Source organism: Porites lutea, chromosome 3 (assembly GCF_958299795.1).
Source record: "Porites lutea chromosome 3, jaPorLute2.1, whole genome shotgun sequence".
Taxonomy (NCBI): Eukaryota; Metazoa; Cnidaria; class Anthozoa; order Scleractinia; family Poritidae; genus Porites; species Porites lutea.
The window spans coordinates 21,886,448-21,900,428 of NC_133203.1; the positions used below are offsets into that span (position 1 = coordinate 21,886,448).

General features: G+C 38.3%; 1 pseudogene; it reads left to right on the forward strand.

The window, feature by feature from the left end:
- The first annotated feature begins 9,355 nt into the window (after positions 1–9,355).
- On the forward strand, positions 9,356–13,455 carry LOC140931934 (uncharacterized; annotated as a pseudogene).
- The last annotated feature ends 526 nt before the right edge of the window (positions 13,456–13,981 follow it).

Sequence of the window (13,981 nt, forward strand, 5' to 3'; positions counted from 1 at the left end):
AGCTTATGTTTTCTAATGCTCAAACTCACATCCATTTCCCCTCGTGATCTTGGGGAGTACTTAAGAAGAAGAAGAAGAAGTGCCTTCATTTACCATACATTTTACCAGTCCGTATTTTATAGTCCGTATTTTATACCCAGTCCGCAGTCCGTGTTTTATACTGACCGCCATAAATTCATTCATACACACAACCTACTACACTACTACAAGGTAGGAAATCAAGCCAGCGTCGAAGTTGAAGGAGTCGAAGAGCAAATGCTAATCTTCTCGTCAAGTTTAACACCTGGACGGGTCAAAGGCCTTTGAATCGTTTTAATTTGAAAGGTTCCTGCGTGTCTTAAATTTGGTAAGACCTCTATCCTAACCGTGCTGTAGCACACGATGCACGCTCTCAGCGAGGAATTTGATGCTACCGAACTTCGGCGAGCGCGTGCTTCTTTGGAAACGATAGATCTTCGCGCTCTCGAGTTCGGACTCGATTAATTACGAAGTGCGTCTACTACGAGTGAGCGAGTGACTCATTTGCATATCTCTGTCCCTGCAATAACTCGTGGTACGCTCGCGCGTACCCACGAGTTAAAAATGCTATTTCTGAGAAATTTAGAAGATTTTTTAAGAAATTTAGACTAAATTCAAAAGAAATTTAGGAATTTTATGAGAATTTCTAGAAAGAAATTTAGAACATTTTCTGCGATATTTGTATCTAGGCCTACTGCAAGGCTGTGTGCAGAAGTTGGAGGAAAGCAGGTTTGGTTAACACTTTTACTGACATGATTTTAAACTGGCCATGCTAAACTTGACTGTGGAGGCAACCACAGACCAAATAAAGTGAGTACTTTTGACACTGGAGAAAATAACACTAAAAGTCAACGCCATTTCAATCTTCATACTAGATGTTCAAGACTGAAATGCAAAAAAAAAGAACCTAAGTAAAAAGGTAAGTCTTATTTATGCTTCTAGCTGACTGAACTATCTTTTGCTCTTAATTTTAGATCGACACTTAACCCATTGAGCCTTAAATCACCATGTTCTCATATTCTTCAGTCTCCACACTGTTCTCCACACAATTTCTTTGATACTGATTAGGAAAATAGACCATTTTTACTAGGTAATCATCCTTTATCCTCATTAGAGAATCCATTTAATGTCAGATCCCCAGGGAAACTGTGAAACATCAGAACTCGAGGAAAAACAAAACTAACTGGCTTTCCAAGGGACCTGACATTAAGTGTATTGTTATGATTCTAGACTTTTAATTCAACAGCGACATAAGAATATCTGCAGCAAATCAAAACGGTCAACTTGGTTCTTATAAGATCACAAATTTAATTCTCAAAACCACTCAATGAATTTATTTACAAAGTACCTCCCTTATATTATCTGCATCTTTTTTCTCTACTAGTTGCTGTTTCTCTCCAGGAGTAACTTTGAAAATCGTTGCTTTTTAGCTTGAGGCTTTGTGTTTGTGTTGTGGACTCTTGTTGCGTTCGTCGTGAATGCCACTTTTCACTGTACTTAAGCTTTTAAATAGATTCTTCATTTCTTAGGAGGAAAGGTGCTTGTTGCTGATCCCAGTGGGTGTGATATGGAAACAATACCCCACCCACTACATATTGTACAGTACTATGATCAATTGTTTACAATAATAGGAAGTAATGTCAAAAATTGTACGAAATTCTGCATATTCTGATTCTTTAAAAATGCATTTCTTTTCATTTTACTTTTTCCAGTTTTTCCACATAATGCCTGCATGGTAAATTTTGAATATGATTTTCTCCCGGTCATTTTTTTCTTTTGAAAGCCACAATTATTAGACTGGATAAGAGTTTGGGTCAACTTTTCTTACAGAGCAACAAGTTATAATGAAGCACTCCCTTGCAAGCAGAAGCACGAAAGATAATTGAAGATAGGTCAGAGTGCTTAAATACATACAATAAAGGTCCTCCAAATGAATGATTAAAAAAGGTAATCTTTTAGAGTTTGGCCAAGCACTGCAGTGTGCAAAAATTTTGCTTTTACTGTTGAGGAGTACTTTGAGGACAATTTTGCAAATCAAAAAATAACCCTGGCAAAGCGTGTGACGAAAGTGCATCATCAGAGAAAGCTAAATGTCTCGCTCAAGTTAGTTATGAGAAATCAAACCATAAGTTAAGAGTCCTTGATATCTAGGGCACAGGTCACAAGCTGAATGATTCCATTATGGCCTCTTTAGAATTCCATTAGTTCAAAACTTCACAGCCACAATTTTTTCTGGTAACTATGCTATTTTCTTGTATTAATTCATCAATGGCCTAGCTCCGACAAACCTACAGCAATCGCTTGTCAAGAAATCTAACATTTATATCACCCACTGAAGTAATAACTGACTACTAATGTAATACTAACCACTCATGTAAATATCAGCCACTAATTGAACAAAAAAGTTAACACTTATGTAACAACATTTTAACCTTTAAAGTAATAAAAAACGTAATCACTAATGTAATATCTTTGCAACCTTTAAATGTAACAAACTCAGAGAGAACAGGTGATTTAAGATTGTTTTAGCATTTATACCATCATATGGCACACTGGCACAAAAAATTATACAACCTCCTGCTTTTATGTCGGGGGTTAATGCAATAAGTCATTTAGGACTTGTTGCATATGGATAGAGTTACCCCTTATTTGATTACCAAAAATAAGAGCAAAACGTTACCTCTTGAATTCCCAGTTTGAAAGTAATGATGTTCAGTGACCTTGTAAATAACTGCAAGTCTCTCCAGTTCTCCACATAGCAGGGCTCTGCCCAAGAGGCACCAAACATTTTTTCACACTGAAATTATAGGCACAAGAGGGACACCTTTTCGTTATAAAATGGCAGGGGGAAAAAAGTAAGATGTTTAAGTTTCTAAAGAAATTGTGATCTTGTGTCAGTGGGTAATATTAAATAAAAGGCAGAGCCTTTACAGGGACTGCAAACACAACAATTAACATTCACTGTTTTGCCATTTTCATGCATTTGCCCACCATCAGATTTACAGTCCCAATAAATACCACTTTGCCTCATGAATGTGTGATAGTTCCACATGTACCTTACCTCTACCTAAATACGGACAAGAGGGACAAAAGAATGACAACAATTCCGTTAAATTTGCATCAGCCCATGCTCATTTATGCTTCAGCAAAAATTCTTTCGGAAACAGTTGCCTTCCCTTTCACTCATGAAATTGGACAAAAACAAAGGATATATTTGTTGTTCTATGTTTCAGTTGGTGTTCAAAAAAACCTGTTTTTTGACATCATAAAACAAGTTGGTACATGTCCGAGAAGTAACAACAATAATATAGTGTATTGGTCACTCTACATACTCTGTCACCGTTGTTTGATTCTCCATCAGCACAGAGCTTAACTAAAAATTTCATCATTGAACCACTTCTTCAGTTCCAGTCATTTGATTCTATACCAGGGTTTTTTCCTCAGATATGTGAATTTCCATTGCCACTGAGCTGTTGCCAAAAATGACCAGTAAGAATAATAGTTTCCTCTCAGACCTATCTCAAAACAGATTTCTTAAGACAGTACTTTAGACCCTAAAGAGACGAAATACTACATAATCAGCAAGTGCTTTTTAGTTTAATGTCTAAACTACTGGGCACAGTAAAAGTAATGGTCAGGTTGAGGTATCTTTACCAGTGGGGGAGGTTTCCAGTAAAATAATAGTTAATCAAATAGTTGAAAATCAGGCAAAAGACTGTGGGGACAGGGGTTCTGAGAGGGAAATCAAACCCTTGGAATCTATCTGCAAGGAAAGTACTTCAGTTCTTTCTGAAGATGACTCAGATATGTCAGGAGAGTAAACAGGGAGGAGAACAGTGAATATAACATCCACACACAAGGCCTAAACCAATAATCCAAGCGACTGCAAGCAATGCTTGTTACCTTATTTATTTGATTAAGGTGCCTTGCAGGGCATTAAATTAAATTTTTGGGCCCTTAGCATAGCAACGAGATCAATACCCTACACTGCAATGATTGGTGTACACTCTCACGCTAAATAAATAATTAACCTATTTTTTCCTTTCTCGACAGTTTTGTTACATGAAGAGACAAGTGTAAAAGGTTCACGATGTAAAAATGTGTTGGTAAATCTACTACTGGTTGCACACAATACAGTGAAATCCACTTCTCAGGCCTACAAACACATTTTTGCACATGCTCACTTCATAATAATGTTTTCCCTAACATGACCGAGAAACGGCCAGTTCAAACGTTGAGCTTTTTATGTACTAACCTTAATGCCTGCAATATATTTAATTTGATGCAAACGATACAAGTTCAACAACTGAATATCCTGTTCACAACACTGAAACAGATATGCAAGACTTAGGGTGTAAATATAGAAATATGTTTTGGAAAAAAGCTCTTAATGTTGTTTGTAATGCCCTGGAAATCTCAACACCTGCAACATCTATGACCACCAAGGATGGCCAAGAAGAGAGTAATAAACTTTGCGGATGTCACCCGTAACCAGCCTAACGGTAAATACATGCCCTACACCAAACTGGGTTACAATAATAAAGATGTTTTCTTGCACTTTTGATTTAATATTCAGAAATTTTACTAGTTATTTGATAATTGTTTCATATCGTTTTCTTCCTTTTTATCATTTTATTGTCATTGTTCCTATTTTTAAATGTAAATATTTTATGCACTATATATATTTCTGTATCTTTTACTTATTTATTTTTTTGGTATTTATCAATTCAGTTGATATACAATATGTTCACATCAGCATTTTCCTGCTATTTTAACAAGCAATTTGATATTTGTTCTATTAGTCTTTCTCAGCCCCCAAGAAAAAAAATAAGTAATTACACACCTGAATTTTAGTCATCATCCGATTTGACTATCATCCCTGAGCTACAAATGTATTTTAAAAAATGTTTATATAATGTAACTACGAATGATAAGACAAACATGTAAATAAAGTTGTTGTTTTCGTGGAATAAAAATATATCTTTTAAATTATAAGACTTCGTATAATCATCATAACATCTTGAAAAGATGTAAAGGACTCAGTTTAACAGCTATCAAGTTTTTTAAACAATTTTAGGGAGTCTTGGGATACTTCTTAAGGGAGTATTAAATCTACTTAAGTCTTAAATAGATTCAACTGCACCGATTAAACAGATTAAGAATTGAGCTTTTTTGAGTCCTTAAAAAGAGAGCATCCAGCTGAAAGCCATGCAGAGAGGTCTACAGACCATCTCCCTGATCACCTTCATGTTTGGGACACATATGCAAATTATCTCCCATACCAAGTATAAATCGTTTTCACGTGACGTCATGAAAATTTTGGCGCCATTTCGATGTACACGCGCGGGTTGCATCATTATGCAAATACAACGCAAATGAAGTTCACATTGCAAATTGTAGCCTTGCTAAAATGGATTGTTCTGAAACTGAAGCTAAATCAGGTGAAAATGTTGAAGCTACAAAAAGAGCTCTTCGTGTCTGGAAAAAGATAGTTATGACCATCCACCAAATAATGATGTATACTTTTGCAGAACTACAACAGATGAAGACACTGTCATCTGCTGCAACCCAGAATGTCCCATTGGAAGTTTTCACCTTTCCTGCTTACAAACTGTCAGTGTGCCTTAGACATGGTATTGTCCGAACAGTAAATCTTTGCCAAAATTCATTTTAATGGCACAATGGCTTTGTTTCCCAGAATGTCATCTAGATACACCGCATTCTTTACTTGAGTAAGCTTCAAAAGGACACTTATCCATGTGTGAGATCTAAGACTTAAAAAAAAACTTGTATTAAAACAGCACCACATTTCTCCAAACAGCTGCTTTTCAGATCATAGTTCAAAGGTGTCAGTTTTACTCAATGTTTGTTTTTCTCTTAGAAAAACGAGACAGAATTGAATAATTAAGTAACCATTTTTCTTATGTCTATGGTGTAAGCAATCCTTCGAAAAAAATCCTTTTATTTGGTTCATTGCTTTGCTTGTACAAGGCGATCAAACAAGGTAAATTCTGCGTGAAATTTTAGTCTATTTGACCACTGAACCATTCAATTGACATTTCTCCAGAAAAATGGAATTTTTGGCTAAATTGTTCCACGACAGCTTGTTAACGTGCTACTACGATTAAATTGTCACATCTTTTTTTTGCTCAATCTATCGATAGCTATCTACCAGAAATATAAGTTGACCAAGTTTCATTTTTATGATGAAGGGAAGTTTTGTGTTTCGCAATGAAAGTCAATTAATTTTCATCTCCCATTAAATTGCAATGTTCCTGCAACCTGGTTACCAACGCGCACTTAGAGTTCACAGGAAAAATACTTGATGTCAATTGACGTTAATTATAAAATTAAACGAGACTTACCTGTAAGATGAAGTTTGATTACAATTCTATCTTGTTATCAGTCTGGAATGAAGGAGTCACATGAGAGGCGTATGCACATTGCTGATCAGTATTCAATGTGAGTGATACAGGAAAAAGGAACAAAGGAGACGGGAGGGTACAGTAAGGGTATTTCCCCAGTAAGCTGAAGTGTCATTGTTACTGAATTTAATACAAACCCCAGGATCGTGAGGACTTGGGTGGGTATGAAAACAGACTTCTCTGGATGTACAGGCAACCCTAATTTGTCAAACAATACAGTGATGTCTATAACATTTCTGACACATTGGTCATAGGTTTGTCCTTGCAAGTAAATGTCATCAAGATGTGCGACAGCTATGTGACCTTGCTTGTGCAGAGAGGATAGTGGAGGTTTGAGGATTTAAGTAAAAATCCTCGGAGCACATGACAAACCATTGGGAAGGCAAGTGAATTCATATAAGGTGCCCTCCCAAATAAAGCGTAAAAATGTTCCATCTAAAGATCTGATGGGAATGGAATAATAGCCATCTTGTAAGTCAATAGCAGCCATAACACAGTTTTTGGTTACAGAAGAAGAAGATACTTTTATTTAGCTAGGGTAATAATAATAGTATAATAATAAAGCCTTTATTTAAAGAGGGTAGTATTTAATAGCCAAAGGCTAATAAACTTGTGGCCCTCATAAAATACACAACTATTTACAATCTAATAAATATAGTAAGCTTAAATATATAAACAATTAAAATAAAACAGGATGCGAGTTTTATAAAAATAAAAAATTATTAAATGATAAAATGATGCAAACATTGTTGTTCCTTAAAAATCTTGGCAAACATGTTCTTTTTAAAACATGCTACAGAATCTAGTTTCCTAATTTCAATTGGTGTACTATTCCACAGTCTTGTTGCCGAAACAGCGAAAGAGCGTCCTCCGTCTGTTTCTCTTCTATATTTAGGACAAACAGCATTAATGCTTGAATATCTAGTGTTGCGGGAGTGCCGCTTATTATTCAAAATTAAGTGTTCATTTAGATAATTCGGCAAATACCCATTAATTCGCTTATACATTATGATGCATTTATCTATCTTATGTTGCTCATAAAACGGAATCCAACCTAGCTTGTTAAACAAAGCAACTGATGGTGTCATGTGATTGGCATAAGAAATAACGCGTGCCGCACGTTTTTGCAATCTTAAAACGCTATAAACCGACTCTTTATCACAATTTTCCCAAACAACGTTAGCGTAAGACATAACAGGGCGAATAATGCTATTATAAAACTGAAGTCGCTGTTTAAGAGGTAGACAGGCTCGAATCTTACGCAGTATTGCGATTCTAGAGGCCAACTTTTTACATACTTTCTCAATATGTTCATCAAATGACAATTTGCTGTCAATTTCTACGCCTAATAAGGTAGCACAATCCACATTACTGAGCTGTTTTCCGTTTACGAAAACATCTATGTCACTTCCATTTATGTTAGCCACACATCTTTTCCCAGTGATCGTGAGTACTTTAGTCTTGTCTTCATTTAATGGGAGCTTATTCGCTGAAGCCCATAATTGAATTTCAGAGACAGACTTATTTAGCGATGAACTTAAGGTGGCTAAGTTTTTCACATCCGCAAAAGCGGTGACAGTCGCATCATCAGCGTAAAGGTCCAACTGAGCACTTGTATACAAGGGCAGATCGTTGATAAACAAAATGAAGAATAAAGCACCTAAAATACTGCCCTGAGGGACTCCATGCAACATCAAAGCTTCGCTTGACTCACTCCCACTCTGACTGCCTCATTTAACCCCTTCAGATTAAGTATAAGGCGATCGGATCCATCCTTCTTGGGGCGGAGAAATATGCTAGACAAAATTTGTCCAGGCATAGGTGATGTCTTTGTAATGACACCTTTCTCAACCAATTTATGCACCTCCTGATGAACGATGGGGTACTCACCCTCTGAAAAAGCTTGGTGTGGCAGTCTGTGTTGGACAGGGGTAGCAACACATTCTATACTCGCTCCCAAAACATCAGACAAGAGTACACTGTCACTAGTAAGGGTCCTCCAAGTTATGAAGTGAGTAGCCACCTGCCCTGCTTTGAATGAGTTGCATAAGTATTGCAAATACGTCAATAAGGTAGGTAGAAAAGGTTCAAACCCACTTACCTCATCCTTGATTTGAAACAGTTGGTCCATTACTTTTTCTCGTTGTTTGGTAATTTTTTCCTTCTGTAGGACCGACTGTGGCTTTTCCATAAAAAATCCTTCTTGGAGCCTTTATTGTAACGGTCATGTTGGTTTGAACTGTGCTGTTTCTCGGATTTAGATGTGGATGCAACAGAATAACTGATTTTGCTCGCCTCCTTGGTATCTCGCAATTGCTTTACCAGGTCATCTCCAAAAAGGTACTGGCTACTGATGGGTACTTCAGAAGAACAAATGGCAGAGTATTCTGCTTTTAGTGATGGTTTTATTTCATCTCTTCACAACTGGGCGAGTTGTGTGTTTACATGCCCCAGCATTGCAATGGTGCCAACTTGTTGTGCCATGATTTTGTTATTTTCTGGAACAGAGGAATTATTAATCAATATGTTTGTTGTTTGCGAAGTTGCAAAGGTAGTTTTGCAGATAATTTGTTGTAAATTTGATATCTTCAGGTCTGTTTTCCTCTGTTTGACAGTTAACTGGTTTCATATCTCGGGATTTACTTTTATACCCTTATGTCAGAGCAGTTTTGAGGTTGTTTGTACTTTTCGACCACACTTTTAATTTTGCCAGAGGACAGTTTCTTGTCCCATTGTTTCTGAGCAACATCAGCCAACTCTGTCTGGATTTCATCGCCGCTGGCATCATCCTCGTGGTAACTGTTGGCAAAATCTTGAAAGAACTTTGTTTCCTTTGCGGTAGTTTCCCACTCTTTTTGGCTGGTGGCCATTGAATGCTCCAGACTAGGAGATTTGTTGGCGGTGCCGGCAACATGGGCCGTTGGTGTGGGATCTTCATCATGTTAGAAGGAAAACGACCAAACTGTGGAGAAAAACTGGTAAGTTACCGAAAATTGGAGCTTACCCTCTGTCCCTGGTAGTATACTGTGAAAAAAAAGCGATTATGTTGAAGATTTTCCTTGAAAAAACGCTGAATTCACTCACAATTGTACTTTCCAGCGAAAACCCAAAGCACACTGATCTGCAACGTGCATGCGCATCTCATGTGACTCTGTAGTAACGTAGACTGATGACAAGGTAGAATTGACGTCACTTATAGGGACACAGTCAGCTACGGGACCGTGCTGGCCTGGACACTACTTTTCCCAGTTTGAAAAATCTTTACCTCAATCCGAAATCAAATCTACGCATCTGATACATCTAGAAATCCGCTTCAATCCTACCTGGTGTTTCATTCAATCCTCGATCTTTTACTGAAAATCTTTTTTTGAGCAAACTTTTACTCATCTGATTACATTATTTTATCATATTTGGTTAAAAACAGTATTCAAAGGAACTTGAACAGAAGAAGTGATAAACATGTAGGCGCCGGGTGGGAGAAGTCGCCTTCATTTACCAAAATAACAAGAGAAATGAATCAGTAACATTGATGAGCAAATAATCGAAGTAATGGAAAAAAATAATCGAAAATGAAGCGTTCTCGACAGTGAACTTTCTACACAGTACAATCACTCAGACTTCGTGCAATTTCTCACCTCTACTGATGTTCGCATTCAGAAGTATTCGTCGATGTTTGGCTTCCCTGGAAAAGTCGATCGGTGAATCCTCAATGGTATATAAAAAATGAGTGCTTTGATGTGGCTTAGGGCCTATAATCACGATTTCAGCTTGTAACTAGTTTAACGCTACAAAGTTTGTTTAAAATATTCTGGACACGCTTTTGTTTCACGTGCGCATTGTGACATGCAAATCAGCTAAGAAATGGTATTTAATACGCATGTGCATCAGCTGACTGTGTCCCTTTAATGGATCCCGGTGACTACCATTTTTCTCAGCCGATGTTACTTAAGTTCTACACTGTTCTGACTTTGATGCACCGTTCTTGAAGGTTGCCGGATCAAAATCAAGCATTCAATCGATGGTGGGAAGTCACTGTGTTGTCCAGGATTGCAACAACCGCTTTAATCGAGCAGCTGGAATTGGCTTGCATAGTCCATATGTAAAGAACATGTCCCTAATGTGATACTTGAATTATCTGGAAAAATCCGCTGAAGTATGTAGGGAAAACTTTGAAAATTAGTCTCACATCCTGCGTCTTTAAGGACGCCGGCGAATCGCTGTCAACAACGGCGTCGACTTTGGCGCAACGCCGGCAAGTGCCCAGTTAAGCATGCGCAGTAAGCCTGTCACACAGTCCAATGGCATCGTCGTGCAAAAGTCGTCAATTCGTAAGCTCCCTAATGTCACAATGTCACCAGCACAACCTCTTTCTTACTCTTCTCCGCCCATCCAACAAGAACATTCAGCTACCCAACTTTCCTCATCAGCAAACCCAGAACATGCAGTCATTACATCATCACCAGAACAACCTCCATGCTCGACTCAGTTTACTTCACAACAGCCACTTTTTACTGCGCTGACTTTACGTGCCACAGATCCGAACTATCTTCTCCAGCAAACATTCATCACAAATCAACTCCTACTCACAGTTCTGAAAAACCAAACTACTATAATGAATACTCTAAATAATCTAACTAATACTCTAAATCTAATCTAACCGACGGCATAAATGGGAATGGGATTCAACAGTACCTTGGGGGTGGGTGATGGGGTTGGGGCAACGGTAGGGGACAACTTGATGTTTGCCGGGGGGGGGGGGAAATAGCTTGTCTATTGCAGGGTGTGTCCAAAGGGATGAGGCAGCTAGTGAGCTTTCGTTTAATTTAGATAAAGGAGGGAGGTGCAAATTTAATGCACCTGAGGGGACCGATGGGAGCGGTAATGTAAATGTTATTGGGGGAATAGAAAGAGGATAATACGGGCTTAGAAACGATATGTACGGGACTGATTGATGCAATGGGCAGTGGTGGAGTATTGGGAAGGGACATTTTGATGGGAGGTATGGCTGTGCATGGAACTAGTGGGGTGGGATCAATGGGAAGGGATAGCGAAACCTTGGAGGGAACAGGAGAAGGTCCGGAGGTTGGGGTGGACCCCATTTCGAATTATACTTTTGACCAGCTGCATGGGATTGCTAAGTCCCAAAAACATTTTTCTGTTCTGCTGGTCCGAAAACTGTTTACAAGGGAACAGCTTAATGGCCACAGTGTTTATAGGGGGGAGGAGTGGCAACTTGGGGTTGGACAATTTGTTATTGGAAAGGGTTAAAAGCATTATATTTGGGTTTTATCCATTGGATTCGGGGAACAGGCAGTGGAATTGTGTAATGGCCATAAATTCGTATTTGAGGGGGTTGGTTCGAAAGCAAAGATTGTGATGAATGGGGATGGCCTAGGCCTTGGCTGTTTGTGCTAGCATAATTTTTGGCATAATTGGAGCAAAAAAGCATGACTTTTTAAACGAGCACTGCCATGGCATAATTAGCACCACATTTTAGCACCTTTTGGAGCATAATTTCATAAAATTTAGTAAATATGGTTTATTTTCTACTGGAAAGTTTGCTATAGTTCGAGTAATTACTTGTAATATCAAACACAGAATACAACGTTTGGGCAAAACAGTTTATGGACTAGCAAAACGAGACGCTGGCAAAAGGGCCAATGAACAAAACCACCAAGGGTGGAGTGGGCGGTTAAGCGATGTCTTGCTCAAAGCTAACGTGGAACAATCTGAAAGCCGATACACTAAACCCGCGGAAGGCTGGCCCAAAAGGGGCGTATTCTCTATAGCAATTAGCAATCATCACTCGTGGTGATCCTTGTACAAGTTTAAATCAAGAGAGTACTATATTCTTTTGGTTCAGTCAGTCTATACAACTGTGATCGCTAAGTTGTTGAAGGTATGTGAGCAGCTAATTTGGACAGCTGAGGGCCGAGACAAACTGCAATAAAACCCAAATAAATTTACAACAACAGTTTACATGAATAACATCATAATTTGGTGTCGTTATTGCACTCCTATATGTACAGAATCTACGTCATTTTGTGAGCATAATTTCGGAAATCAGGAGCATAATTTGTCAAAATTTCGAGCACTGCTAGTAGGAGCACAATCCGTCAAGGCCTAGGATGGCCAGAGAAAATTGGAATGGGAGGGCACTGTCCGGGGGATAGGGAGGGGAAGGGGGTACATGAAGGGATGATGAGCAGGGAGGGGGCGAAATGAAGTGGGAAGGGGACAAAGGGGAAGGATAACTTAAACTGTACTTTGCGAAGGTTGCAGACACTGCTTTAAACAGACTGTGTTATGACAGCTTAGTTCATTTTGCGTAGCTTTGGCAATAACGAACTCTAATAGCTAACAGAGTAATTGAGTGGTCTCAGGAGAACAGAGTCCAACTAAACGCCGATAAGTGCAAAGAACTCAGGATCTCCTTTGCTAAAGAGCAAAGAGTCTTTGATCCCATCATCGTAGAAGGAAAGGAGGTAGAGTTAGTCACTAGAACAAAGCTAATAGGCCTTACAATAGCGAACAATCTAACATGGAACGACCATGTAACTGAAATAACCAAAAAGGCTAGCAAAAGACTCTATTTCCTAACTCAGTTAAAAAGAGCGGGAGTTCCGAAACAGGATCTAGCACTGTTCTACGTATCGTGCGTGAGATCTGTTATTGATTATGCAGCACCTGTCTTTTTCAACAGTCTCACCCAGTACTTAAAGAAAGAGCTGGTACGGCTCGAGAAAAGAGCAGTATCAATAATAACCTCAGGAAAGTGCAACTCGGCAATAGAGGTGGGGTTAACACCTGTTTTGGAGCATTATTACGTAGCAGGCTTTTTGATAACATTGTCAGTGATCCCAACCATAAATTGAAGGCACTCCTACCACCAGACTATGACAACTCACGCTATAACCTAAGATGACAGTGCCATTCTAATATGCCAAAGCTTTGTATGAACAGATCAAGTAATACTTTTATATATGCGATGTCGAAACAGTCCGGGCTGTAGTTTTATCCCACATATTCATGCTTTATATTTTACCATATTTTAATATGAATGTATTATATAGAATTTTTAATATTATCTTAAAAATCAGTTTTTGACTTATTATGTAGGATTCATTTTTAATTTTCAAGTATTGTAAAGTTTTTGTAAATAATTGCGTAATTTAGCCTTTGGCTGCGATGCAGTTTTAATAAACAAACTATCTATCGATCTATCTATATAAATCTTAATGTCAGAATAGTTATTATTTCTTAAGGAAAAATGTGTCTTCTCGACGGTAAAATTGTACGTTATAAGCACAGAGATACAGCCGGACATGTCACTCAAGTCCTATACATACTGGACGTGTACATTATATGTTGGCTAAATAGCGTGACACAGCTCCTTTATCGAGATAAAGACTCCGCATCTCGGAAAAGTGCACGTATTTACCGTGAAACCTTGATTATAGTTGGGTCCCTCTTAATACTTAAGAATTTGTTCATGCTTAGCGTGCATATATCAAGTTATGGATGCAAGCGGGAAGTTT